We start from the raw sequence: 27,059 nt of genomic DNA, 5'->3' as shown, positions 1-27,059 counted from the left end.
AGGGTGGACCTCAGCTGTGTAACCGGTCAGCTCACGCAAATGTCTCTGGTCCTTCGAGGGACGTAAGCGGTGCGGAAAGTCAGAGCGTACGCGTCTCACCCGCATGAACTGAAGGTCAGTGTTATACTTTACCCCAATTACACATTGCACCAAAAGGGACATCGGGCCCATCTGCCGAGAGTAACTTCTTCACCTAACTGTCCCTATTGTTATATTTCCACGTATCCTATTCTTCTGTATTGTTCTAAACCAAAGGCCTCCAAACTCTCTAAACAAAGGGCCTATGACTAATAGAAGTAAAAAAACCCTTATCATTGGTGTCAGTGGGAGGAATAGTGTCCCATCATTGGTGTCAGTGGGAGGAATAGTGCCCCATCATTGGTGTCAGTGGGAGGAATAGCGCCCCATCATTGGTATCAGTTGGAGGAATAGTGTCCCATCATTGCTGTCAGTGGGAGGAGTAGTTTCCCATCATTCAGCTTCGGGTGTGGCTGCTGGAAGGTTCTCTGGCTGTGTGTCTGTTGCTGCTGCAGGTGATCTGTGTAAGAGGGGAGTGAGGTGAAATCCCTCCCAGCTCTCCTGGCCCCCTTCTGGGGAAGCCATGGAGGCCAGCAGGGCCTCTCCTGCTGGAGGCTCTCAGACATCCCCTGGGCGGATGGATGGCACCCCTGCTCCTGTGCAGCCCGTGGTTGGTGATCTCTCTGCACCTGGTGAGGATGAAGATGCTGGATCCATTCGGGAGCGAGTGGTGGCCGGGATCAAAGTCCTCAATAAGGAGAGAGACAAGCTCTACAAGCTTAGAGCGGATTTAAAGCGCCTGAGAAAGCAGCGTGAAGGCTTGTTCAGCAAGAACCGTGGATCAATGGATTCAGAGGTCCAATTAGCGAAAGTCCGTGTGGATCATCAAGAAACTATCGTGGCCATGATGGAAGGCAGGGATGGTCCCTTCAGGGAGAAGTTTTGCAATGAACGGAGGTTTGCAAAGATGGAGGTGGAGGAGGAGACCCCCGGTTCTGACCCCCTTCCCCCTCAAGGTGAGGTAAGCAGCCCATTGCCATCTCAGGGCTCAGGAGGCATGTTGAAAGTTATACAGGTAATGGAGTCTCCAATGCAGGAAGATCAGCTGGTGTTTGGTGATGTGGAGGACTTACCTGAGAGTGTGCCTGATAAAGTAAAGTATATAAAGCCCCAGCTTACAGATAAAACAGTTTTTGTGCCTTTTAGCACCTTGCCTAATGATGGGTTTCCTAATGACACTCCGGGTGATTCCCCTATGCTCAGCAATGTTGTGCCTGCTGCTGATGTCTCTAAACAGGAAAAGTTGTGTTTAAAAAATGACATTTCTGCTGAAGAACCACAAAACCCAGAAGAGCCGATTAACCCCCCTTCTGCTGAGCTTAAAACTATTTCAGTCACTGTTGAACAGGACTCTACAGCGCAGCAGCAGGAAACATCTGGTACTGCATCAGAAACAGTTATCCCTAATAACATTGCAGGCATGGTGGATCCCACCATTATATGTGGAACTGATAATGCTGCTTGTTTAGGCCAAGCTGGTAAAAATAATAATAGTAGTGTACCTGATAATGTGACATCAGTGTGGGGTCTTGGCCCTAATAAGCCTACATTTGCACAGGTGGTAAGCTGTGCTCCTGGCAATATCACCAAGCCAGGGTTACAATCAAGGAGGAGCTCTGCTTCTAATCAGGGTTTTCCCTCGCGGGCTGCCACTATGAGCACCATTGGATCTGGTATTGGATCTATGGCTTCTGCTGGGGGTCCAAGGCGGAACGTAGTCCTCCTTAAATGGGAAGGTGGTGCAGTCCCTCTAGCAAGGCGTATGGTGGTGGACCTGATCTTAGATATGGGTTTTGGGGCTAATGACCTATATGCCCTGATACATGTGGCTGGAAGCCGGGAATACACAGTTAGTTTCACCAGACCAGAGGGTCTTGACTTGTTCTGGGAACGATATATGGCTCGGTGCAGGTCAAGACCCGAATGGGAAGGTCTGGTGCCAGTGGCAGTTTCCCAAAGGTCAACAGTGAAGAAAATTACTATTGTCCTTACAAATGAGAGTGTTCCTGCTCGGGACTTAGAGGTCTGGTTGAGAAATTATGGGGATGTTTTGACCAGGCCGGATAAAATTCATGATGAGCGTGGCATCTGGACCGGGGGTTGGTCGGTAACGGTCAGGTTGGCTAGGGATGGGAATGTTGTCCGTCACCTGCCCTCCTCTGCTTTTATAGGGAGGGATAGGATGACTATTTTTTATCCCGGTCAGCCAAAACTGTGTCACCGCTGTGGAGAAAAGGGGCATTTTAGCTCCTCTTGTTCAGCACTGATCTGTTCAGTGTGTCGGGGACAGGGTCATGTGGCCAGGGACTGCACCCAGGCGATAAGGTGCAACCTGTGCCTGCGCCTTGGCCACCCCTACAGCCGATGTCCTGAAGCCTGGCATAATATGGATAGAGAGGTGATAGATGACCTCTTAAGGCTGGACAGGATGGAGGATGAGGCCCCTGGTGTACCACCCTCCTCTGCGGTGACTGACCCCCCTGGTCTTGTGCAGGATCCCTCCCTAGTCCCTGTGCCCACCCCTCCTGTATCTGTAAGTTTTCCTTCTGTGTCTGTCCCTGTGTCCCCCCAGCCTACTGTACCGGCTCCTCTTGTGTCAGAATCTGCCAAGTCTGTGCCCCCTGAGTCAGTTATTCCCGATCAGTCTTCCCTTCCTAAGTGTGACCTTAAAGAAGCCCCCCACCCACCAGGAGTGGTAGAGGGTACCAAAAAGGGTGCTGCTGCGGCTTCCTCTGTAAAGAAGTCTTCTGTGAAGACTTCAAAGAAGAAGAAGAAAACAAGAGATGAAAGCATCTCTGAATCTGACCTTCAGTACCTGGAGGAGAGAAGGAAGGTTCTGAGGCGGAAGAGACAGACGGTGAGGACGGAACAGGGACAGGATGCCTCAGTGACTGTCTCCAACCGTTCTAGGGCTTCTGCTTGGGATATCTCCTCATCTGGGGATTCTTCTGAGCAGAATTCAGAAATTGAAATGGAGTTGGAGGAGGCTTCAAGAAAGAGAGAGGCTTCTGGTGATGAGCAGCAGAGGGGAGCTAAGAAGCAATCCACCCAATAACCCAAATGGCGGTTCCCCCTCCGTTAAAAGTGGTGACAATAAATGTCGCCAGCATTAAGTCGGTAAGAGCTCGTTCTATGGCCTTATTTTTGTTCAGCCAATTAGATGCTGAAATTTTATTTTTGCAGGAGACTAGGCTCACCTCCTTGGCAGATATTCATATGGCCAAGAGAGAGTGGAGGTATGGTCCATCTTACTGGTCTCTTGCGGCCGAGCCTTACGGCGGGGTGGCGGTGTTGTTTAAAACCGGCATGGTAACTGTCCGGCGGGTTATTGAGGTGGAGATTGGGAGATGTATGGTCTTAGACGTTCTTGTGGGAGGGCAGGACCTGCGCCTAATTAATATCTATGGGCCGCACACAAAGTGGGACAGGAAATGCCTTTTTACAAGGATCAAGCCATTTCTTTTTACATCCCGGCAAGTGGTTTTTGGAGGTGACTTTAATACTGTGACTAGGCCCAAGGACAGGAAGGACTTCAATGACCGGCTGGGATATGATAGCGTTTTTTTAAATAGTATGGTTAGGGATGCTGGTCTTGTGGATGTGCACATTAAGCACCTCCCGGATGACACAGGGTTCACCTTTCATCGAGGTAATAGTCAGAGTAGGATAGATAGGTTTTTTTTGAAGGAGGCCTCTGCTTTCTCACCCCCAGTGGTGCAGGCGGTGGAGTTCTCTGATCACTGTATGCTATCTGTGGTCTTGAATGCTTCAGATTTCCCTCAGAGGGGCAAAGGCATCTGGAGATTAAATTCGACTCTCCTTGAGGAAGAACATGTTAGACAATCCTTTGAGGAATTCTTTCAGGCACAGGTGACCATCCTGGACTTTTGTAGCAGCAAGGCTGAGTGGTGGGAGCTGACCAAAAAGAGGATTGCTGGATTCTTCAGGGGCCTAGCCAATAAAAAACAGTTTAATAGATACATGACCTACCAACGTTTGCGGAGGAAGCTGGATATTCTTGTCTCGAGAGGAGGAGATCCTGGGGCAATCTCTGAAGTGAAAATCCTCCTCAGGAAGTGTCAATATGACCGGCATACCTCTTTGGTTCTGGAGCGGGACTATGGGAAATACCACTCGCCTGACCCTTACCAGAACTGCAAACAGGGTGTAGCTGTTAAGATGGTCGTTGGCCTTAAGGATAGTACAGGTTCCTTGACAAAGTCCAGGTCAGGGATCCTGGAGGTCGTGAGGTCTTTTTATGCTGAACTTCTTGGGAGGAAGGAGCTTGACCGAGACAAGATGGAAAGCTTTTTGGACTCTATTCCAGGTCTAAATGGTGGAGATGTCCCTTTGATGAATTTGACAGAAGAGATCACAGTTGAAGAGGTGACGAGGGCAATTGAACAGCTTGCCATCAAGAAGTCACCTGGACCGGATGGTCTGACGGCTGAGTTTTACAAAGCCTTTAAGTCTATTCTGGCCCCACATTTGGTAGAGATTTTTAACAGTTGTCTTGCTGAGGGGGTGCTTCCCCCTTCCATGAGACACTCAGCTGTGATTCTTCTTTCAAAAGGTAAAGATCCTTCGATGATTGAGAATTGGCGCCCCATCAGCCTTCTCAATGTCGATAGAAAGGTGCTGGCGAAGATACTTTTCTGGCGCCTATCGGCAGTAGCAGAGTCTTTGCTTTCTCGCCATCAGCACTGTTCGATCCAGGGTAGGAGCACCTTCACAGCGGTTTTAGCTGTCCGGGAGGCCTTGGAGCAGTGCAGGGCTGCAGGCTGGGGAAAGTATCTACTGGCATTGGATCAGGCAAAGGCTTTCGATCGTGTCAACCATGAGTACCTGTGGTTGCTCTTTAGTAAGTACGGTCTGCCGGGTGGTTTTGTCGATTGGTTAAAAGTTTTGTATAAGGGGGCAGAAAGCTTCCCTCTTGTTAATGGTTGGGTTGGACAGTCCTTTGAGGTTGGTTCTGGGGTGCGCCAGGGTTGTCCGCTGAGTCCCCTGCTCTATGTGTTTGCAATCGACCCCTTCATCAGGAGGCTAGAGAGCAGCATGTTGTGTGGGGTACCAGTGGGAATCCCGGGTGAGCCGCCTTTGAGGGTTGTTGCCTATGCGGATGATGTGTCAGTGATTGTCACTGGGACAGATGAAGCGGAGGAGGTGGTCTCTCTGACATCACGGTACTCTGAAGCATCAGGCTCCAAGATCAATCAGGAAAAGAGTGAAGTTTTTTGGATGGGAAAGGAAGGTGAGGGGTTTGATCTCCCGGACACTTTTCCAGTGCCCCAGGAAAAAATTAAGATATTAGGCATTGAATTTGGACCTGGCGATTATGGCCTCAAAAACTGGGAAGGCAGGCTGGAAGTTGCCAATACTAAGGTGGTCAGCTGGAAGAGATGGAAGTTATCTCTGAGGGAAAGGGTTGATCTGATTAAGACTTACCTGATACCGATCTTCTTGTATGTCAGCCCTGTCTGCATCTTGCCAGTGTCTCTCTATGCTAGGATCTATAGTGTGTTCTTCCAGATGCTGTGGGGGAACAGACTGAACCCCATCAAGAGGAATGTCACCTATCTATCCAGGAGGGAGGGTGGCTTAGGTATGGTCAACCCCGTTCTTTTCTTTTCACTGCTATTTCTCAAGTTTAACATTGGTAGTATGCTTGCAGTGGAACCTCCTGGATGGGCAGGCATGTTTAGATCTTGGTTTAGGCCTTTTCTGCGACTTTGGGAAGAAGGTGGCCAAGTGAAGAATCTCAGGGGTCATCGTGGTCAGCTCCCAGCCTATGTCGCTCCGTGTCTGAAGTTGCTGCGGCAGTGGCGACTGTCGGCTGAAGATCTCAGATCCGCTCCGAGGAAAGTCCTTATGAGCCGAGTCTTGAGTGAAGTCTTTCATGACCCACTGGCCTTAAGGGATTGCCCAGGCCCAATTTTGAGGGAAGGGTTAAGATTGATTAATTTGGCTAGAGTCCCCCTTAAATTCAGGGATCTGGCCTGGTTGTGCTTCCACGGGAGGCTCTATGTTCGGGGCAATTTGAAATTCCGCAGTGGGATGGATCGTGGTTGTCCTCGGGAGGAATGTGCAGGTGAGGAGGAGACTATGGACCATTTTCTGCTTCGTTGCCCTTTTAACATAGAGGTATACAAACAGGTTGGGCGGGCCCTCGGTGTTCCTTTCCTCTCCAGGCTGGGTTATGCTGAGTGGGTGTACGGAGCATTCAATACTGGTGGGGGCTTTTGTTTGGATACACTTTTTTTAGTTAGTTTAGTAGTCCGTTATTACACATGGAACGCACGGTGTCAGGTCACCCTTCGGCGTAAAATCCTTCCTGTTCAGGTGGTGGTGTGTGACATTCTGCATGAGGTGGGGAAGATTCGGGCGCTTGAGAGAGACAAGTGGGGTCAGAGGGCTTGGCTGAAGGCGTGGAGGGGTTTCAAGCCTCCCTGACTGCCAGGAGTCTCTTTCCCGGGTGTGGCTTTCTGTCTCTTATCACCCTAGATTTTTTCTTAATGCTCAGTTTTTGATAAATGGCTGCATACATAGGTGATGGGTTGTGCCTCTTAGGCCCTCTCTGCTGCTTTATGTAAATAGTTTTCTAAGAATGTTGGAAGTGGATTATGTATATATTGTATATATTCTGCACATGGATGTGAATTCCTTTGTTTTTTTTGTTGGAATATTGTACTATAGTTCTGTTTTTTACTTTTGTATAAAATATGTTGCTTGATTCTTTTCAATAAAAGATCAATAGTGTCCCATCATTGGTGTCAGTGGGAGGAATAGCGCCCCATCATTGGTGTCAGTTGGAGGAATAGTGCCCCATCATTGGTGTCAGTGGGAGGAATAGTGTCCCATCATTGGTGTCAGTGGGAGGAATAGCGCCCCATCATTGGTGTCAGTTGGAGGAATAGTGCCCCATCATTGGTGTCAGTGGGAGGAATAGTGTCCCATCATTGGTGTCAGTGGGAGGAATAGCGCCCCATCATTGGTGTCAGTTGGAGGAATAGTGCCCCATCATTGGTGTCAGTGGGAGGAATAGTGCCCCATCATTGGTGTCAGTGGGAGGAATAGTGCCCCATCATTGGTGTCAGTGGGAGGAATGGTGCCCCATCATTGGTGTCAGTGGGAGGAATAGTGTCCCATCATTGGTGTCAATGGGAGGGATAGTGGCCCATCACTGGTATCAGTGGGAGGAATAGTGCCCCATCATTGGTGTCAGTGGGAGGAATAGTACCTCATCATTGGTGTCAGTGGGAGGAATAGTGCCCCATCATTGGTGTCAGTGGAAGGAATAGTACCTCATCATTGATGTCAGTAGGAGGAATAGCGCCCCATCATTGGTGTCAGTGGGAGGAATAGCGCCCCATCATTGGTGTCAGTGGGAGGAATAGTGTCCCATCATTGGTGTCAGTGGGAGGAATAGTGTCCCATCATTGGTGTCAGTGGGAGTAATAGTGTCCCATCATTGGTGTTAGTGGGAGGGATAGTGTCCCATCATTGGTGTCAGTGGGAGGGATAGTGTCCCATCATTGGTGTCAATGGGAGGGATAGTGTCCCATCATTGGTGTCAGTGGGAGGGATAGTGGCCCATCACTGGTGTCAGTGGGAGGAATAGTGCCCCATCATTGGTGTCAGTGGGAGGAATAGTACCTCATCATTGGTGTCAGTGGGAGGAATAGTGCCCCATCATTGGTGTCAGTGGAAGGAATAGTACCTCATCATTGATGTCAGTAGGAGGAATAGTGTCCCATCATTGGGGTCAGTGGGAGGAATAATGTCTCATCATTGGTGTCAGTGGGAGGAATAGTGTCTCATCACTGGTGTCAGTGGGAGGAATAGTGTCTCATCATTGGTGTCAGTGGGAGGAATAGTGTCTCATCATTGGTGTCAGTGGGAGGAATAGTGTCTCATCACTGGTGTCAGTAGGAGGAATAGTGCCCCATCATTCTTGTCAGTGGGAGGAATAGTGCCCCATCATTGGTGTCATCGGGCAGAATAGTGCCCCATCATTGGTATCAGTCGGAGGAATAGTGCCACATCATTGGTGTCAGTGGGAGGAATAGTGCCCCATCATTGGTGTCAGTGGGAGGAATATTGTCCCATCATTGGTGTCAGTGGAAGTAATAGTGCCTCATCACTGGTGTCAGTAGGAAGGAAAGTGTCCCATCATTGGTGTCAGTAGTGAGTCAAGCAGAGTTCAGAGGTCAGTAGTAAGGCATACTCTCCCTAACCTAGGGGTAATAGAGCAGTTAAAGGGAAAGCCCTGTCCCCTCGCCTGGTCCATTACCCTTGGCGTGGGAGAGTATGCCTTACTACTGACCTTTGAACTCCATCTCACTTACTCCGGTTTCCTCGCACACTCCAAAGACATGCTGGGAGGTTAAATGGCTCCTGTCTAAATTGGCCCTAGAATGTAAGTTAGGGGCCTTAGATTGTAAGCTCCTTAGGGGCAGAGACCGACGTGAATGTATAGTATACAGTATATGTAACATACTGTGTAAATTGTCAGCACTATATAAATACCCGTAATAAATAAACTCAAAATTTAAATCCAAAATGACCCTTGCAGTGGGGGTCATAATATGTGTTTGTATGTGAGATAAGGACCTTAGATTGTAAGCTCCCGAGGATAGAGACTGATATGAATGTACAAAATGTAAAGCACTGTGTAAACTGTCGGCACTAAATAAATACCTGTACTAATACATATTAAGAATATACAGAAAAGTCATCTCTGCTCACTGCTCTCTCCACCCACCACCTGTCAGTACATACTGATTGGCTCTTAGTGCTGCTCCTCCCACTCCTGCTCTGCTGTGGGTGGCTGGAATGTAACATTTAGTTGTGTTGACTGGTGTATTTTATTATCTCCCCGGAATTCAGTTTTAACCCTTTGTTTGGTGTATAGGTGGATCCCAGTGACGTGTTTGTGCTCCCACCAACGGCATCCAAGACCTTCACATTGCTGTGCGCCCCAACAAAGCCGGCAGCAGATTCATCTACCTCAACATAGTAGATGTTGACCAACATCAGCTGGTAGCCTCCTGGTTAGTCTGTGTAATGAGCCGAAATCCCATCATTTCTAAGGTGAGCTGTGGATTTCAATGTTCTGTTAAATTGAATTTAGATATCTGAAGCCACATTTGTGTTGTGTGCCTTTAATTGGTTGTCACTCCCGGTGTGATTTAAAGAAACTGAGCTTTTACCATTTTATTTTCCATTTATATATACATATATATATATATATATACTATATTGTCAAAAGTATTGGTACGCCTGCCTTTACACACACATGAACTTTAATGGCATCCCAGTCTTAGTCCGTAGGGTTCAATATTGAGTTGGCCCACCCTTTGCAGCTATAACAGCTTCAACTCTTCTGGGAAGGCTGTCCACAAGGTTTAGGAATGTGTCTATGGGAATGTTTGACCATTCTTCCAGAAGCATATTTGTGAGGTCAGACACTGATGTTGGATGAGAAGGCCTGGCTCGCAGTCTGCCCTCTAATTCATCCCAAAGGTGTTCTATCGGGTTGAGGTCAGGACTCTGTGCAGGCCAGTCAAGTTCCTCCACCCCAACACCACTCATCTATGTTCCTACAAAGTTGGGAGCATGAAATTGTCCAAAATGTCTTGGTATGCTGAAGCCTTAAGAGTTCCCATCACTGGAACTAAGGGGCCAAGCCCAACCCCTGAAAAGCAACCTCCACACCATAATCTCCCCGCCACCAAATGATTTGGACCAGTGCACAAAGCAAGGTCCATAAAGACATGGATGAGGGAGTTTGGGGTGCGTGTAAAGGCAGGCGTCTCAATACTTTTGACAATATAGTGTAACCTCTTTTAGGTTTTCATTGCTATCTCTGGCTCTGTTGGGGAGATTTCTCCTCATTGAGTGACTTAGTGGCTTCCTTGTAAGAATTGTGGAGACCGGGAGCACCAGGACAGGAGGGCACCCACAGCAAGAAAGTGTAACTGCCATTCCTTCGCTAAAACTCTCGTTGGGGCTCTGTTGGAGAGATTTCTCCTTGTTTAGTGTGTTATTGATGTTCCTCCGACAACATGGTAATAAATATAGTGAAGGGGGTCACTAGGATAGGAGGGCACCCACAGCAATAAAAAAAACTAACTGCCATTACAGTACTAAAATTGTGTGCCGACCCTCTGTGTCACTGCTCAGGAAGTGCGAGAAAATTTCCTAGGGTGTGATTTAGGAAGTATTACCAAAACAATGGTAGATGACACCATGTTGGCTAAGATTACCGCCTGGAGCCCATGACAGGGGCCACACTAATCCTCAACAAGCTCCTGCCAGCCTGAGAAAGGCCTAGCTCCCTCTGCAAGTCTAGTAGATAATTTGCAATGCTATGGAGGAAAGTGGGAAAATTGGAGTAGACAACACCATGTTGGCCAAGGTGACCGACTGGAGCCCATGACAGGGGACAAACTCGTCTTCAACAAGCTCCTGCCAGCCTGAGAAAGGGGCCTAGCTCCCTCTGCAGGTCTAGTAGATCATTTGGAATGCTATGGAGGAAAGTGGAAAAATTGGAGTAGATGATACCATGTTGGCCAAGATGCCCAACTGGAGCCCATGACAGGGGACAACCTCGTCCCCAACAAGCTCCTGTCAGCCTGAGAAAGGACTAGGTCCCTCTGCAGGTCTAGTAGATAATTTGCAATGCTATGGAGGAAAGTGGAAAAATTGGAGTAGATGATACAATGTTGACCAAGATGCCTGACTAGAGGCCATGACAGGGGACAACCTCGTCCTCAACAAGCTCCTGTCAGCCTGAGAAAGGACTAGCTCCCTCTGCAGGTCTAGTTGATAATTTGCAATGCTATGGAGGAAAGTGGGAAAATTGGAGTAGACAACACCATGTTGGCCAAGGTGACCGACTGGAGCCCATGACAGGGGACAAACTCGTCTTCAACAAGCTCCTGCCAGCCTGAGAAAGGGGCCTAGCTCCCTCTGCAGGTCTAGTAGATCATTTGGAATGCTATGGAGGAAAGTGGAAAAATTGGAGTAGATGATACCATGTTGGCCAAGATGCCCAACTGGAGCCCATGACAGGGGACAACCTCGTCCCCAACAAGCTCCTGTCTGCCTGAGAAAGGACTAGGTCCCTCTGCAGGTCTAGTAGATAATTTGCAATGCTATGGAGGAAAGTGGAAAAATTGGAGTAGATGATACAATGTTGACCAAGATGCCTGACTAGAGGCCATGACAGGGGACAACCTCGTCCTCAACAAGCTCCTGTCAGCCTGAGAAAGGACTAGCTCCCTCTGCAGGTCTAGTTGATAATTTGCAATGCTATGGAGGAAAGTGGGAAAATTGGAGTAGACAACACCATGTTGGCCAAGATGACCGACTGGAGCCCATGACAGGGGACAAACTCGTCTTCATCAAGCTCCTGCCAGCCTGAGAAAGGGGCCTATCTCCCTCTTCAGACATGCAGACATATTGCAACACCATGGAGGAAAGTGGAAAAATAGCACTGAACCCGTATCTCTTTGGAATACCAATGTTGATGTAAATGACCTGGTTCCTGGGCAGGCGGCTTCTACACCCCTGAGGATCTCCGCTGTCTTCTTGGCTTGTAGTGTTATGTACCAAAAATTGAAATTGAAGAGCCACACCAAGAAGTCCAGATACAACTTTATTCTGATAAAAGTCAAGGGGACAAATACAAAATAAAATAAAAAAAGTAACCAAAGCATTTTGGGGGTCCAAAAGCACCCCCTTTGATCAGGGCTAGAAAAATATAAAAACATCTCCATATCAATCTGATATCAATACGCTATCCCCTCCTTGGGGTCATATTTATAAAGAACAGAAATGGGAGTAGATGACACCATGTTGGCCAAGATGGCAACCTGGAGCCCATGACGGGACAACCTAATTCTCAACCAGCTCCTGTAAGCTTGACTAAGTGACACAGCGCCCTCTTCAGGCCTGCAGACATATCGCAACACCATAGAGGAAAGTTGAAAATAGCGTTGAATCTGTAGTTGTATCTCACTGGTATTATCTTCAAGTATTGATGTTGATGGAGGTGACCTGGTTCCAGGGCAGGCAGCTTCTATACCCCAGAGCAGGGATCTCCAGCTGTTGTGGAACTACACGTCCCATGAGGCATTGTAAAATTCTGACATTCGCAGACATGACAAGGCATGATGGGATTTGTAGTTCCTGAACAACTGGAGGGCCATAGTTTGGTGAAACCTGCCCCAGAGGATCTCCATGGTCTACTTGGCTTGTAATGTAATATAACAAAAGTGGAAATTGAAAAGCCACACCAAGGCTAAGAGGTCCAGATACAACTTTATTTTGATAAAAAGTCAAGCGGATAAAAAAGTAGCCAATGCGTTTCAGCGGTCCAAGAGCGCCCCTATTCACCAGGGCTAGAAAAATATAAGGACCTTTCCATATCAATCCTATATCAATAAAATATCCCCTCCTTGGGGTCATATTTTGAAAAACATTGCAGTAGATGACACCATGTTCACCAAGATGGCAACCTGGAGCCCATGACAGGGGACAACCTAATCCTCAACAAGCTCCTGCCAGCCTGAGGAAACCACACAGTGCCCTCTTCAGGTCAGCAAATATATTGCAGCTCCACACCTGCCTACACACAGACTACAATGAAAACCCAACAGAGGTTCTAACCGGCCTCTTCTCTGTCCAAAAGTAAAGGTTAAATCTGAATCTGAGCTTTAAATTACTTTTTTTGCATTAGTTTTACGAAGGTGACGTTCTTCTCCAACACATGAGCAATGCGTATTTCCCAGCTCAGCACGGAAGGCTGCATGTAGTATTTGGCAGAGGATATGCATTGTTAATCTAGAAGAAGATAATTGTCTATGGAGTTATAGGACATTAGTGCCCATCACATGGTCATCCATCATCCAGGCTTCATTCCAGCTTTACTGCCCTCTCATGGACCGTCATACAAAGTTTCCAAAGTTTAGGTGGAAAACTTCCTCCGTTCCCTGACAGTGTTTAATGAGCTCCTAATGGGCAGCCATTAATTTTCATGGCTATCCTCTGAGTTTTTTAATCTCCGCCGAGTTTATTAAAACCATCAGACGCCGCGTCCTGAAATGTACTTGTGGCCTTTATAAGAGTCGTAATATTCCAACAGAAAAATGAAGATTCTAATTGAGTGCAGAATGGAAATGGAATGTTCGGCTCAATACTTGTTTATTTGTAATATAGCGATATCAGAGCGAGGGAAAATTAAAGGTGAATGCTGCCTGCATGATGTTTCTAAGAAGCACGGATTTTATATTAAACCTCTTGCCATCCGCAGAACGCATATGTACGGTGACAAATAGGGCGGGCTTTATTGACCCATCTGCTGCACATGTGCATTCATGGGCGGCGGAGGTAACTATGCTGCAGCACATCGTAGCAAAAAGTGGATGTGTTTTACATTCAGCTGAATATTGGCTGTGACTTAAAGTGATGCAGAGTTCAGGGGTCAGTAGTAGGTGAGGCAGAGTTCAGGGGTCAGTAGTAGGTGAGGCAGAGTTCAGAGGTCAGTAGTAGATGAGGCAGAGTTCAGAGGTCAGTAGTAGGTGAGGCAGAGTTCAGAGGTCAGTAGTAGGTGAGGCAGAGTTCAGAGGTCAGTAGTAGGTGAGGCAGAGTTCAGAGGTCAGTAGTAGGTGAAGCAGAGTTCAGAGGTCAGTAGTAGGTGAAGCAGAGTTCAGAGGTCAGTAGTAGGTGAAGCAGAGTTCAGAGGTCAGTAGTAGGTGAAGCAGAGTTCAGAGGTCAGTAGTAGGTGAAGCAGAGTTCAGAGGTCAGTAGTAGGTGAAGCAGAGTTCAGAGGTCAGTAGTAGGTGAAGCAGAGTTCAGAGGTAAGTAGTAGGTGAAGCAGAGTTCAGAGGTCAGTAGTAAGTGATGTAGAGGTCAGTAGTAAGAGAAGCAGAGTTCAGAGGTCAGTAGTAAGAGAAGCAGAGTTCAGAGGTCAGTAGTAAGAGAAGCAGAGGTCAGAGGTCAGTAGTAAGTGATGCAGAGGTCAGTAGTAAGTGATGCAGAGGTCAGTAGTAAGTGATGCAGAGGTCAGTAGTAAGTGATGCAGAGGTCAGTAGTAAGTGAGGCAGAGGTCAGTAGTAAGTGAGGCAGAGGTCAGTAGTAAGTGAGGCAGAGGTCAGTAGTAAGTGAGGCAGAGGTCAGTAGTAAGTGATGCAGAGGTCAGTAGTAAGTGATGCAGAGGTCAGTAGTAAGTGAGGCAGAGTTGAGAGGTCAGTAGTAAGTGAGGCAGAGTTGAGAGGTCAGTAGTAAGTGATGCAGAGGTCAGTAATAAGTGATGCAGAGGTCAGTAGTAAGTGAGGCAGAGGTCAGTAGTAAGTGAGGCAGAGGTCAGTAGTAAGTGAGGCAGAGGTCAGTAGTAAGTGAGGCAGAGGTCAGTAGTAAGTGAGGCAGAGGTCAGGGATCAGTAGTAAGTGAGGCAGAGTTCAGAGGTCAGTAGTAGGTGAAGCAGAGTTCAGAGGTCAGTAGTAGGTGAAGCAGAGTTCAGAGGTCAGTAGTAGGTGAAGCAGAGTTCAGAGGTCAGTAGTAGGTGAAGCAGAGTTCAGAGGTCAGTAGTAGGTGAAGCAGAGTTCAGAGGTCAGTAGTAGGTGAAGCAGAGTTCAGAGGTCAGTAGTAGGTGAAGCAGAGTTCAGAGGTCAGTAGTAGGTGAAGCAGAGTTCAGAGGTCAGTAGTAGGTGAAGCAGAGTTCAGAGGTCAGTAGTAGGTGAAGCAGAGTTCAGAGGTCAGTAGTAGGTGAAGCAGAGTTCAGAGGTCAGTAGTAGGTGAAGCAGAGTACAGAGGCCAGTAGTAGGTGAAGCAGAGTACAGAGGTCAGTAGTAGGTGAAGCAGAGTACAGAGGTCAGTAGTAGGTGAAGCAGAGTACAGAGGTCAGTAGTAGGTGAAGCAGAGTACAGAGGTCAGTAGTAGGTGAAGCAGAGTACAGAGGTCAGTAGTAGGTGAAGCAGAGTTCAGAGGTCAGTAGTAAGTGATGTAGAGTTCAGGGGTCAGTAGTAAGTGATGTAGAGTTCAGAGGTCAGTAGTAAGAGAAGCAGAGTTCAGAGGTCAGTAGTAAGTGATGCAGAGGTCAGTAGTAAGTGATGCAGAGGTCAGTAGTAAGTGATGCAGAGGTCAGTAGTAAGTGAGGCAGAGGTCAGTAGTAAGTGAGGCAGAGGTCAGTAGTAAGTGAGGCAGAGGTCAGTAGTAAGTGAGGCAGAGGTCAGTAGTAAGTGATGCAGAGGTCAGTAGTAAGTGATGCAGAGGTCAGTAGTAAGTGATGCAGAGGTCAGTAGTAAGTGAGGCAGAGGTCAGTAGTAAGTGAGGCAGAGGTCAGTAGTAAGTGAGGCAGAGTTCAGAGGTCAGTAGTAAGTGAGGCAGAGTTCAGAGGTCAGTAGTAAGTGAGGCAGAGTTCAGAGGTCAGTAGTAAGTGAGGCAGAGTTCAGAGGTCAGTAGTAAGTGAGGCAGAGTTCAGAGGTCAGTAGTAAGTGAGGCAGAGGTCAGTAGTAAGTGAGGCAGAGGTCAGTAGTAAGTGATGCAGAGGTCAGTAGTAAGTGATGCAGAGGTCAGTAGTAAGTGAGGCAGAGGTCAGTAGTAAGTGAGGCAGAGTTCAGAGGTCAGTAGTAAATGAGGCAGAGGTCAGTAGTAAGTGAGGCAGAGGTCAGTAGTAAGTGAGGCAGAGGTCAGTAGTAAGTGATGCAGAGGTCAGTAGTAAGTGATGCAGAGGTCAGTAGTAAGTGAGGCAGAGGTCAGTAGTAAGTGAGGCAGAGTTCAGAGGTCAGTAGTAAGAGAAGCAGAGTTCAGAGGTCAGTAGTAAGTGATGCAGAGGTCAGTAGTAAGTGATGCAGAGGTCAGTAGTAAGTGATGCAGAGGTCAGTAGTAAGTGAGGCAGAGGTCAGTAGTAAGTGAGGCAGAGGTCAGTAGTAAGTGAGGCAGAGGTCAGTAGTAAGTGAGGCAGAGGTCAGTAGTAAGTGAGGCAGAGGTCAGTAGTAAGTGATGCAGAGGTCAGTAGTAAGTGATGCAGAGGTCAGTAGTAAGTGATGCAGAGGTCAGTAGTAAGTGAGGCAGAGGTCAGTAGTAAGTGAGGCAGAGGTCAGTAGTAAGTGAGGCAGAGGTCAGTAGTAAGTGAGGCAGAGTTCAGAGGTCAGTAGTAAGTGAGGCAGAGTTCAGAGGTCAGTAGTAAGTGAGGCAGAGTTCAGAGGTCAGTAGTAAGTGAGGCAGAGTTCAGAGGTCAGTAGTAAGTGAGGCAGAGGTCAGTAGTAAGTGATGCAGAGGTCAGTAGTAAGTGATGCAGAGGTCAGTAGTAAGTGATGCAGAGGTCAGTAGTAAGTGAGGCAGAGGTCAGTAGTAAGTGAGGCAGAGTTCAGAGGTCAGTAGTAAGAGAAGCAGAGTTCAGAGGTCAGTAGTAAGTGATGCAGAGGTCAGTAGTAAGTGATGCAGAGGTCAGTAGTAAGTGATGCAGAGGTCAGTAGTAAGTGAGGCAGAGGTCAGTAGTAAGTGAGGCAGAGGTCAGTAGTAAGTGAGGCAGAGGTCAGTAGTAAGTGAGGCAGAGGTCAGTAGTAAGTGAGGCAGAGGTCAGTAGTAAGTGAGGCAGAGGTCAGTAGTAAGTGAGGCAGAGTTCAGAGGTCAGTAGTAAGTGAGGCAGAGTTCAGAGGTCAGTAGTAAGTGAGGCAGAGTTCAGAGGTCAGTAGTAAGTGAGGCAGAGTTCAGAGGTCAGTAGTAAGTGAGGCAGAGTTCAGGGGTCAGTAGTTAGTGATGCAGAGTTTAGGGGTCAGTAGTAAGTGATGCAGAGTTTAGGGGTCAGTAGTAAGTGATGCAGAGTTTAGGGTTCAGTAGTAAATGATGCAGAGTTTAGGGGTCAGTAGTAAGTGATGCAGAGTTTAGGGGTCAGTAGTAAGTGATGCAGAGTTTAGGGGTCAGTAGTAAGTGATGCAGAGTTTAGGGATCAGTAGTAAGTGAGGCAGAGTTCACCCCCAAACCACTAACACCCCGTTCACGTCCAATTACGGACATCCATGACTGACACCCCCCCCCCCCCAACTACTATGTGTGAGGGAATATTGGGACCCATGTTCAGGGCACACATATTGCACCCATAGAGGATACTCCACTGATTCTCATACATGTAATGTGGGTCCTTCATCACCCAATGCAAGCCTTGCTATAGCTGTGTGGGCGGAGCTTATTATGGAGGAGGAGCTATGGCATCAGAACAACCTTACAGACGTGAAACTCTTTGGTTGTAACTCACACTTAAAATTGTGAACACCGTTTTTTTTTCCTGTTGCCCCCGGTCCAGTTTGGCTAAGCGATAATTACTGCCCTGGTAGCGCGGTTCATGTCTATGCGGTTCCTCTGTAAATATAGAGCACAGACATCATTCTGCATTATGATAAATTGCTGGAGCGCTCTCTCTGAAAAGGGATTATTACAAGCTGACATGTATAATTTTGCTCGGCTGTTCATTGTTAAAACAATTTGAATTAGTATGTCTGGCATTCATTCCTAGGGGAGCTGCAATGAAACATTGCAATCTGAAAATATTAAAGCTCTCCTGTAATTTGTTTCTGAAAGTGCTGTGCGCGCCGAATCCACCGCCTCTGATGGAAATGGATTAACGAGCCGGAGAGCGGGCGCAGCCGCTACGCGGGGTTCTATGGCCTGACCACTACTTATCTGCTCTGCTTCCAACCACTCATTAAATCCGACCCGTGCTCAGATAAAGTTATATAAATGTCTTTCCGAGATCCTATTACCGAGGGTTCAAATGCATTCCTTCCTGGAGAAAATGCTGCTCTGGGCTCCCCAAACTGACCAGTCATGTGATTTGTGTTGAAGGGGCGGGTCAGAGGTCACATTGGCTGAACTTCCCATTTGGCAGAAAACATTTTATTTAAATGACAATTTTATACTAATATTAGTTTATAGAATTATTTAATTATTTTTTTATATATTTTTTTTAATTAAAGATTATTTTATTTAATGACTATTGTATAATATTATTATATAACATGTTATTTTATTTAGAAAATGCTGGAGAAAATACTGCTCTGGGTTCCCTACTGACCAGTCATGTGATTTGTGTTGAAGGGGCGGGTCAGAGGTCACATTGGCTGAACTTTCCATTTGGTAGAAAACATTTTATTGAAATTAATATTTTATAATAATATTAGTTTATATCATTATTTTAAGATTATTTTAAAATATTTTTCTTTAATGATTATTTTTTTAATGATTATTGTATAGCATTATTATTTAAATTGTATTTTATTTAACTATTATTAATATAATTAGTTATGTATTATTATAATAAAATTTAAATAATAGTATTATAAAATGTTAATTAAATAAAATCATGAAATAATAATATAACACAATAATCATTAAATAAATAGATCATTAAATGAAAATATAATAAAATAGTATTCCACTGAAATAAACATTAAATAATAATATTGTAAAATAATAATATTAAATAACCATTAAATAATATTCTCATAAAAATAATTAAATTACAGTATTTTAAAATAATATTATTATGAAATAATAATATTAAACAATAATAATAAAATAAAATAAAAAATTATCATTTAATAATATACATATTTTTTTATTTGCAAAAATTTAGAAAATACAAAACATAATACAAAATAACAATACATGGCAATACATTTACATAAATAATAGTATATAAAATGGTCATTAAATAAAATAATCATTAAATAACAATATTATATCAAAATCAATAAATAAAAATATAACAAAAAATAATAATCCAGTTAAATAATCATTAAATAATATTTTAAAATAATAATTAAATAATAATATTAAACAATAATAATTAAAATAAATAATCATGTAACAATAATATTTTTTTTATTTGCAAACTTTTAGAAAATACAAAACATAATACAAAATAACAATACATGGCAATACATTTACATAAATAATAGTATATAAAATGGTCATTAAATAAAATAATCATTAAATAACAATATTATATCAAAATCAATAAATAAAAATATAACAAAAAATAATAATCCAGTTAAATAATCATTAAATAATATTTTAAAATAATAATTAAATAATAATATTAAACAATAATAATTAAATTAAATAATCATTTAACAATAATATTTTTTTTATTTGCAAACTTTTAGAAAATACAAGACATAATACAAAATAGCAATACATTTACAACACCAATAATGCAAAAAAAAAAAAAAAACATGCATAACACCCAAAATAACTCAAATAATAATGTTATAAAAAAAAATAACAATATTATTGAATAATTATTAAATAATTATAATGTAAAAAAAAAAATAATAATTTAAACAACAACAAAAATGTTTTATGTTTTTAAAGGCCTTTTGAAATTACAATTCCCTCCGGAGACAAGGGCTGCAACAAAAGGATCACCTATACCAATCCCTACCAATCCAAGAAGAGATACTCCCTCCATACAAACAGGGTGGACCTACTGCAGTTCAAGGAGAACACCTTCAAGGTAACCGCTGCTTTTTACCTTTTCTTTGCTGATGCTTCATATATATAACTGTATGTGTGTGTATATATATATATATATATATACACACACAGTGCCTTGAATAAGTATTCACACCCCTTGAAATTTCCCACATTTTGTCATGTTACAACCAAAAACGTAAATGTATTTTATTGGGAGCTCCTTCTTCCACATGTTTGCTGTGTCCCCCACATGGCTTCTCCTAAACTGCAAACAGGACTTCTTATGGCTTTCTTCCACCAATGGCTTTCTTCTTCTCACTCTTCCATAAAGGGCAGATTTGTGGAGCGCACGACTAATAGTTGTCCTGTGGACAGATTCTTCCACCTGAGCTGTGGATCTCTGCAGCTCCTCCAGAGTTCCCATGGGCCTCTTGGCTGCTTCTCTGATGAATGCTCTCCTTGCCTGGCCGGTCAGTTTAGGTGGACGGCCATGTCTTGGTAGGGGCCCGGCCGGTCAGTTTAGGTGGACGGCCATGTCTTGGTAGGGTTGCCCGGCCGGTCAGTTTAGGTGGACGGCCATGTCTTGGTAGGGGCCCGGCCGGTCAGTTTAGGTGGACGGCCATGTCTTGGTAGGGGCCTGGCCGGTCAGTTTAGGTGGATGGCCATGTCTTGGTAGGGGCCCGGCCGGTCAGTTTAGGTGGACGGCCATGTCTTGGTAGGGGCCCGGCCGGTCAGTTTAGGTGGACGGCCATGTCTTGGTAGGGGCCCCGCCAGTCAATTTAGGTGGACGGCCATGTCTTGGTAGGGGCCCGGCCGGTCCGTTTAGGTGGACGGCCATGTCTTGGTAGGGTTGCAGTTGTGCCATACTCTTTCCATTTTCCCATGATGGATTGAACAGCGCTCCGTGAGATGGTCAAAGCTTGGGAGATTTTTTTATAACCTAACCCTGCTTTACACTTCTCCACAACTTTATCCCTGACCTGTCTGGTGTGTTCCTTGGCCTTCATGATGCTGTTTAATCACTAAGGTTCTCTAACAAACCTCTGAGGGCTTCACAGAACAGCTGTATTTATACTGAGATTACATTACACACAGATGGACTCTATTTACTAATTAGGAGACTTCTGAAGGTAATTGGTTCCACTAGATTTTAGTTAGGGGTATCAGAGTAAAGGAGGGGGGGTGAATACAAATGCAGCCACACTTTTCACAGATTTATTTGTATCATTTATCATTTTCCTTCCACTTCACAATTATGGCCACTTTGTGTCGGTCTATCACATAAAATCCCAATAGAATTTTTGGTTGTAACATGAGAAAATGTGGAAAATGTCAAGGGGTGTGAATGCTTTTTCAAGACACTGCGTGTGTATATGTATATATATATATTTGTGTGTGTGTGTATATATATATATATTTGTGTGTGTGTGTGTGTGTATATATATATATATATATATATATATATAAATATACACACGCAGTGTCTTGAAAAAGCATTCACACCCCTTGACATTTTCCACATTTGATTAAACAAAAAAAAAATTTATATATATAATTTTTTATTTTGTTTAACCACTTCTGGACCGGAAGGATTTTCCCCCTTAATGACCAGACCACTTTTTGCGATTCGGCACTGCGTTACTTTAACGGACAATTGCGCGGTCGTGCGACGCTGTACCCAAATAAAATTGATGTCCTTTTTTTCCCACAAACAGAGCTTTCTTTTGGTGGTATTTGATCACCTGTGCGATTTTTACTTTTTGCGCTATAAACAAAAAAAGAGCAACAATTCTGAAAAATGTTTTTTTTAACATTTTAGGCCAATTTGTTTTCTGCTACATATTTTTTTAAAAAGAAATCCCAATAAGCGTATTTTGATTGGTTTGCACAAAAGTTATCACCTCTACAAACTAGGGGAAAGATTTATGTCATTTTTATTGTGTTTTTTTTTACTAGCAATGGCAGCGATTAGCGATTTATAGCGGGACTGCGACATTGCGGCGGACAGATCGGACCCCTGACTGACATTTTTGACAATTTTGGGGGTACCAGTGACATCACTACAGTAATCAGTGCTATACATATGCACTGTCACTGTAATAATGACACTGGCAGGGAAGGGGTTAACAGTATTGGTGATCAAAGGGTTAAATGTGAGCCTAGGGGAGTGATTCTAACTGTGGGGGGGGGCGTGGCTTGTGAAATGATCATAGAGACCTGTGTTCCTGTATAGAAGGATCACAGGCGCTCTGTGATCATTCCAGGGAGAAGAACGGTCAGCTGTGTTTACAACATCCGACCGTCCTTCTCTCTCAGCGGGGAGCGATCGTGGGTGTCAGGTGGCAATCGGAGCCGCCTGTCCCGTGCATCGGAGTCCCTGCTGACGAGTGGGGGCAGGAGCGCGCCCCCTAGCTGCAGGCGCACGACCGATGTATACTTAAGGCGGTTTGCGCAGGAGCGGCTGCGCGGCGGGCAGTAGTAAAGTGGTTAATTTAGTTTCTTTTTTTTACACTTTTTTTTTTTTAACTTTATTACTATTACAAAGGGCTAACAAGCCCCTTATGTGATAGCACAGGACAGGGAACAGGTCCTCTTTACGGAGACATCAGGGGTCTATTAGACTCCCAATGTCTCCCTTGTCCTCCAGTGTAGCTAACCAACCACAGGTTGTGCTTGATTAGCTTCCTCCTTGGCTCCAGTAGCTGAGGAATGACAGCCGTGAACCTGGAAGTGATATTATACACATTGCTTCTGGGTTCATTTGTCACAGGGAAGATCTCACTGTGGGAGCCTTTACTGCAGTTCAGACCTCCCCTGGGTGCTGTTGGCAGGTGGGGGAGGGGCAGGCCTTCATACCCCAATAAAAATCCATGCCCCCTTATCTGAATGCCCTTTGCTCAGTGCTGGGACAAGGTGATCTAGAGCCCAGGGTGAATATGTCAAACTGCGCCCCCCAACCCTCCCCCCTCCCCCAAAGGCAATATGAGCATCTAGGCCCCTTTCACACTTGTGTGACTTGTTCTGTGACAGAGCGAGAGCAATAAAAAAAAAAAAAAGAAGAGCTACTCTAAACTGGTAAGCATTAAAAATGTTTAAAGAATCGCCTATGGAGATTGTTATTGACCATAGTTTGTCGCCATTCCGCCGGTGTGCGCAATATTAAACTGTAACATGTTCGGTATCTATTTACTCGGCGTGACATCATCATTACAACCGTCCGCCGCAGGCAGCCACTCCTGTGCAAACTGACTTAGGTATACGTTGGTCGCGCACAGGGAGCTAGGGGGCGAGCGCACACCACCGCTCGTCAGCGGGGAAGCCGATGCACGGGGCATCGCTCCCCGCTGAGAGAGAAGAACGATCGGATGTTGTAAACACAGCTGATTGTTGTTCTCTCTGAAATGATCACAGAGCTCCTTCTATATAGGATCACATGTCTCTATGATCATTTCACAAGTCCCTCCCCCAGACATTTAGTAAACACTCCCCTAGGCTCACAATTAACCCTCTGATCACCCCTGGTGTTATACCCTTCCCTGCCAGTGTCATTAGTACAGTGACAGTGCATATTTTTTAGCACTGATTACTGTAGTAATGTCTCTGGTCCCCCCAAAAGTGTCAAAAATGTCAGTTAGGGTTCCGATCTGTCCGCCGCAATGTCGCAGTCCTGCTAAAAATCGCTGATCGCCGCCATTACTAGTAAAAAAAAAAAAACAATAAATATGTCATAAATATTTCCCGTAGTTTGTAGGCATGATAACTTTTGCGCAAACCAATCAAAATACGCTTATTGCGATTTTTTTTTTTTTTTACCAAAAATATGTAGCAGAAAACAAATTGGCCTAAAATGTTAAAAAATTTTGATTTTAAAATTTTTTTGGGGAATTTCATATAGCAGGAAGTTAAAAAATATTGTATTTTTTTTTTTTTTTCAGAATTGTCGCACTTTTTTGTTTATAGCACGAAAAATAAAAATCGCACAGGTGATCAAATACCACCAAAAGAAAGTTCTATTTGTGGGAAAAAAAGGACATTCATTTCATTTGGGTACAGCGTCGCACGACTGCGCAATTGTCAGTTAAAATAACGCAGTGCCGAATCGCAAAATATGGCCTGGTCATTAAGGGGGAAAAACCTTCCAGTCCAGAAGTGGTTAAACAAAATAAAAAATTATATATAATTTTTTTTTTTTTTTTGTTTAATAATATGAGGAAAATGTCAAGGGGTGTGAATGCTTTTTCAAGACACTCTGTGTATATATATATATATATATATATATATATACAGCACCTTGATAAACTATTCACACCCCTTGACATCTTCCTCATTTTCTCATGTTACAACCAAACATGTAAATGTATTTTATTGGGATTTTATGTGATAGACCGACACAAAGTGGCCATAATTGTGAAGTGGAAGGAGAATGATAAATTATACAAATAAATCTGTTAAAAGTGTGTGTGGGGGGGGGGGGCATATGTATTCACCCCCCTTTACTTTGCTACCCCTAACTAAAATCAAATGGAACCAATTGCCTTCAGAAGTCATCTAAATAGTAAATAGAGTCCACCTTCCAGTCCAGAAGTGGTTAATAAGTCCTCACTGACGCAGCAGAAGACGCACGGTCCCCCCGCTCCGACATGACGAACGTCCTGTACGCTGCGCCTTCTTCCTCCATCCTCCATCTACACGACTTCATTAGGCCGTTCTAATTGTGCGGTGCGGCAGGCCACCCATTTTTTGCTCCGACACTTGTACACGGGGAGTTCTGCGTAAGCACGCGTGAGCTAATGAAAGTTCATAGGAAGCCGCTCTGAAAGTTCTTAAATCAAGAGCCTGCGCGTGTCTGCTCTATCATTCACAGACCCTTATTAGAGAGCCGCACGGCCGCAATCTCCAGGCTCCTCCTCCTCTCTATATATAAATCCGGATTCTGCAGCCGGGAGGGATCGCTGATCTCCGGAAGACCGGAATCATTCGTTATCGGGGGCAAATCACCGGGAGCCACGATAATAACCCTCATCAGTTAGGATAATGCCGGGACTCAGGACTGATGGAGCCCCCATTAACTGAAATGTGAAATATATTTATATTCGGGGGGGGGGGGTTATTGCTGCAGAGTCTTACATAAAGGGCAACTTTTCATGGGGAAAAAAATAGCAAATACAAAAAAAAAAACATAGCATATATAATCACTACACAAGTCATATTACAATGAATGTTATTGACCACTTGCTCTGCCTATCTGTGTCAGATCTAATTACTGTGTAGCTCTCCCCTGCAGAGCACTAGACTGAGAGGCCCGGGGATTGTGGGATATGTAGTTTCTGAACAGGAAGTGTCAGTTCTCACACTACAGAGTGTATTTCATATGCATCTCTCTTGGCTGTCATGTTTCGGGCACTGTCATGGGGGGGGGGGGGGGGGAAAGGTGACAGATGGTATAACCCCAGCGCCAGGAGTGGGGGGGGGGGGTAACGGATGGTATAACCCCAGGGCCAGGAGGGGGCGGGGTCAGCGGTATAACCCCAGGGCCAGGAGAGGGGTAACGGACGGTATAATCCCGGGGCCAGGAGGGGGGGGGATCAGCGGTATAACCCCAGGGCCAGGAGAGGGGGGTAACAGAACGGTATAACCCCAGGGCCAGGAGAGGGTGGGGTCAGCGGTTTAACCCCAGGGCCAGGAGGGGGGGTAACGGACGGTATAACCCCGGGGCCAGGAGGGGTGGGCGGGGTCAGCGGTATAACCCCAGGGCCAGGAGGGGGGTTAACGGGCGGTATAACCCCGGGGCCAGGAGGGTGGGCGGGGTCAGCGGTATAACCCCAGGGCCAGGAGGGGGGTAATGGACAGTATAATCCTGGGGCCAGGAGGGGGGATCAGCGGTATAACCCCAGGGCCAGGAGAGGGGGCGGGGTCAGCGGTATAACCCCAGGACCAGGAGGGGGGTAACGGACGGTATAATCCTGGGGCCAGAAGGAAGAGGCGGGGTCAGCGGTATAACCCCAGGGCCAGGAGGGGTGGGCGGGATCAGCAGTATAACCCCAGGGCCAGGAGAGGGGGGTAACGGAGAGAGGGGGGTAACGGACTGTATAACCCCGGGGCCAGGAGGGGTGGGCGGGGTCAGCTGTATAACCCCAGGGCCAGGAGGGGGGATAATGGACGGTATAAACCCAGGGCCAGGAGGGGGGGCGGGGTCAGTGGTATAACCCCAGGGCCAGGAGGGGGGATAACGGACGGTATAACCCCAGGGCCAGGATGGGGGGATTAGCGGTATAACCCCAGGGCCATGAGGTGGGGTAACGAACGGTATAACCCCAGGGCCAGAAGGGGGTGGGGTCAGCGGTTTAACCCCAGGGCCAGGAGGGGGGTAACGGACGGTATAACCCCGGGGGCCATGAGGGGTGGTTGGGGTCAGCGGTATAACCCCAGGGCCAGGAGGGGGGTAACGGACTGTATAACCCCGGGGCCAGGAGGGGGACAGGGTCAGCAGTATAACCCCAGGGCCAGGAGGGGGGATAACGGACGGTATAACCCCGGGGCCAGGAGGGGTGGGCGGTGTCAGCGGTATAACCCCAGGGCCAGGAGGGGAGGTAACGGACGGTATAACCCCGGGGCCAGGAGGGGTGGGCGAGGTCAGCGGTATAACCCCAGGGCCAGGAGGGGGGGCGGGGGTCAGCAGTATAACCCCAGGGCCAGGAGATAGAATGGATACAATAGCCAATATTATTTCCTGGAAAGGTTTTTTTTTTTTTCATTGATTGGATGAATTTTTCTTTCAGGTGGGGGCGGGGGAAACCTACACCATCGGACTTCGCTTTGCACCCAGCGACAGCGGCGGATTGGAAGAAATTCTCATATTTATCAATGACCACGAAGATAAAAACGAGGAGACGTTCTGCGTGAAGGTCATCTATGAAGAAACGAGGAAAGCCCTCTGAAGGTTCGGACTGATCTGAAGGATGACGTTCCCACAATGATGAACATTAATTGTTGGTGAAGCCCAGATCCAGACAAAACATGATCCTTCTTGGGTTAGAACCTCTGCTGAGCTTTTACTGCTGGTGACTCCCTGTCATACTCTGACGCACAAGGTGTCACCGGGACAAGAATAGAGTTGGAATCCCCCCAAAAGAAGCCCCTTTAGTAGAGTTGGAGAGGTGTAAAGCCTCTGTCGTGTGTTTGTTGCAGTCTACTGCAGTGTTTCTCAACCAGGGTGCCGCGGCATCCCAGTGTGCCATTTGGGTACCCCTCAGGTGCCACGAGAGCGAAAGGACTCTAATCTGGGGGGGGGGGGGACTCTTTGGCGTTGGACCTTTCTCATTGTGATTCTCTGATGTGATGGGGGGCTCTCATATATAGGGGGACACTGAAGTGATGGGGGGCTCTCATATAAAGGGGGACACTGATGTGATGGGGGGCTCACATATAAAGGGGGACACTGAAGTGATGAGGGGGGCTTTCATATATATGGGGAAACTGATGTGATGGGGGGGCTCACATAT

General features: G+C 45.9%; 1 pseudogene across 1 annotated transcript; it reads left to right on the top strand.

The window, feature by feature from the left end:
- The first annotated feature begins 39 nt into the window (after window positions 1-39).
- On the top strand, window positions 40-26,495 carry LOC309568383 (nephrocystin-4-like; annotated as a pseudogene). The gene is made up of 4 exons: window positions 40-114; window positions 8,990-9,168; window positions 19,456-19,597; window positions 26,337-26,495. The product of its transcript is annotated as a nephrocystin-4-like (transcript).
- Window positions 26,496-27,059: the final 564 nt, after the last annotated feature.

Source organism: Pelophylax lessonae (assembly GCF_965119305.1).
Source record: "Pelophylax lessonae genome assembly, chromosome: 12".
NCBI lineage: Eukaryota > Metazoa > Chordata > Amphibia > Anura > Ranidae > Pelophylax > Pelophylax lessonae.
Note: the sequence above shows the minus strand (reverse complement) of the source record. Positions and strands in the feature narration are given on the sequence as shown.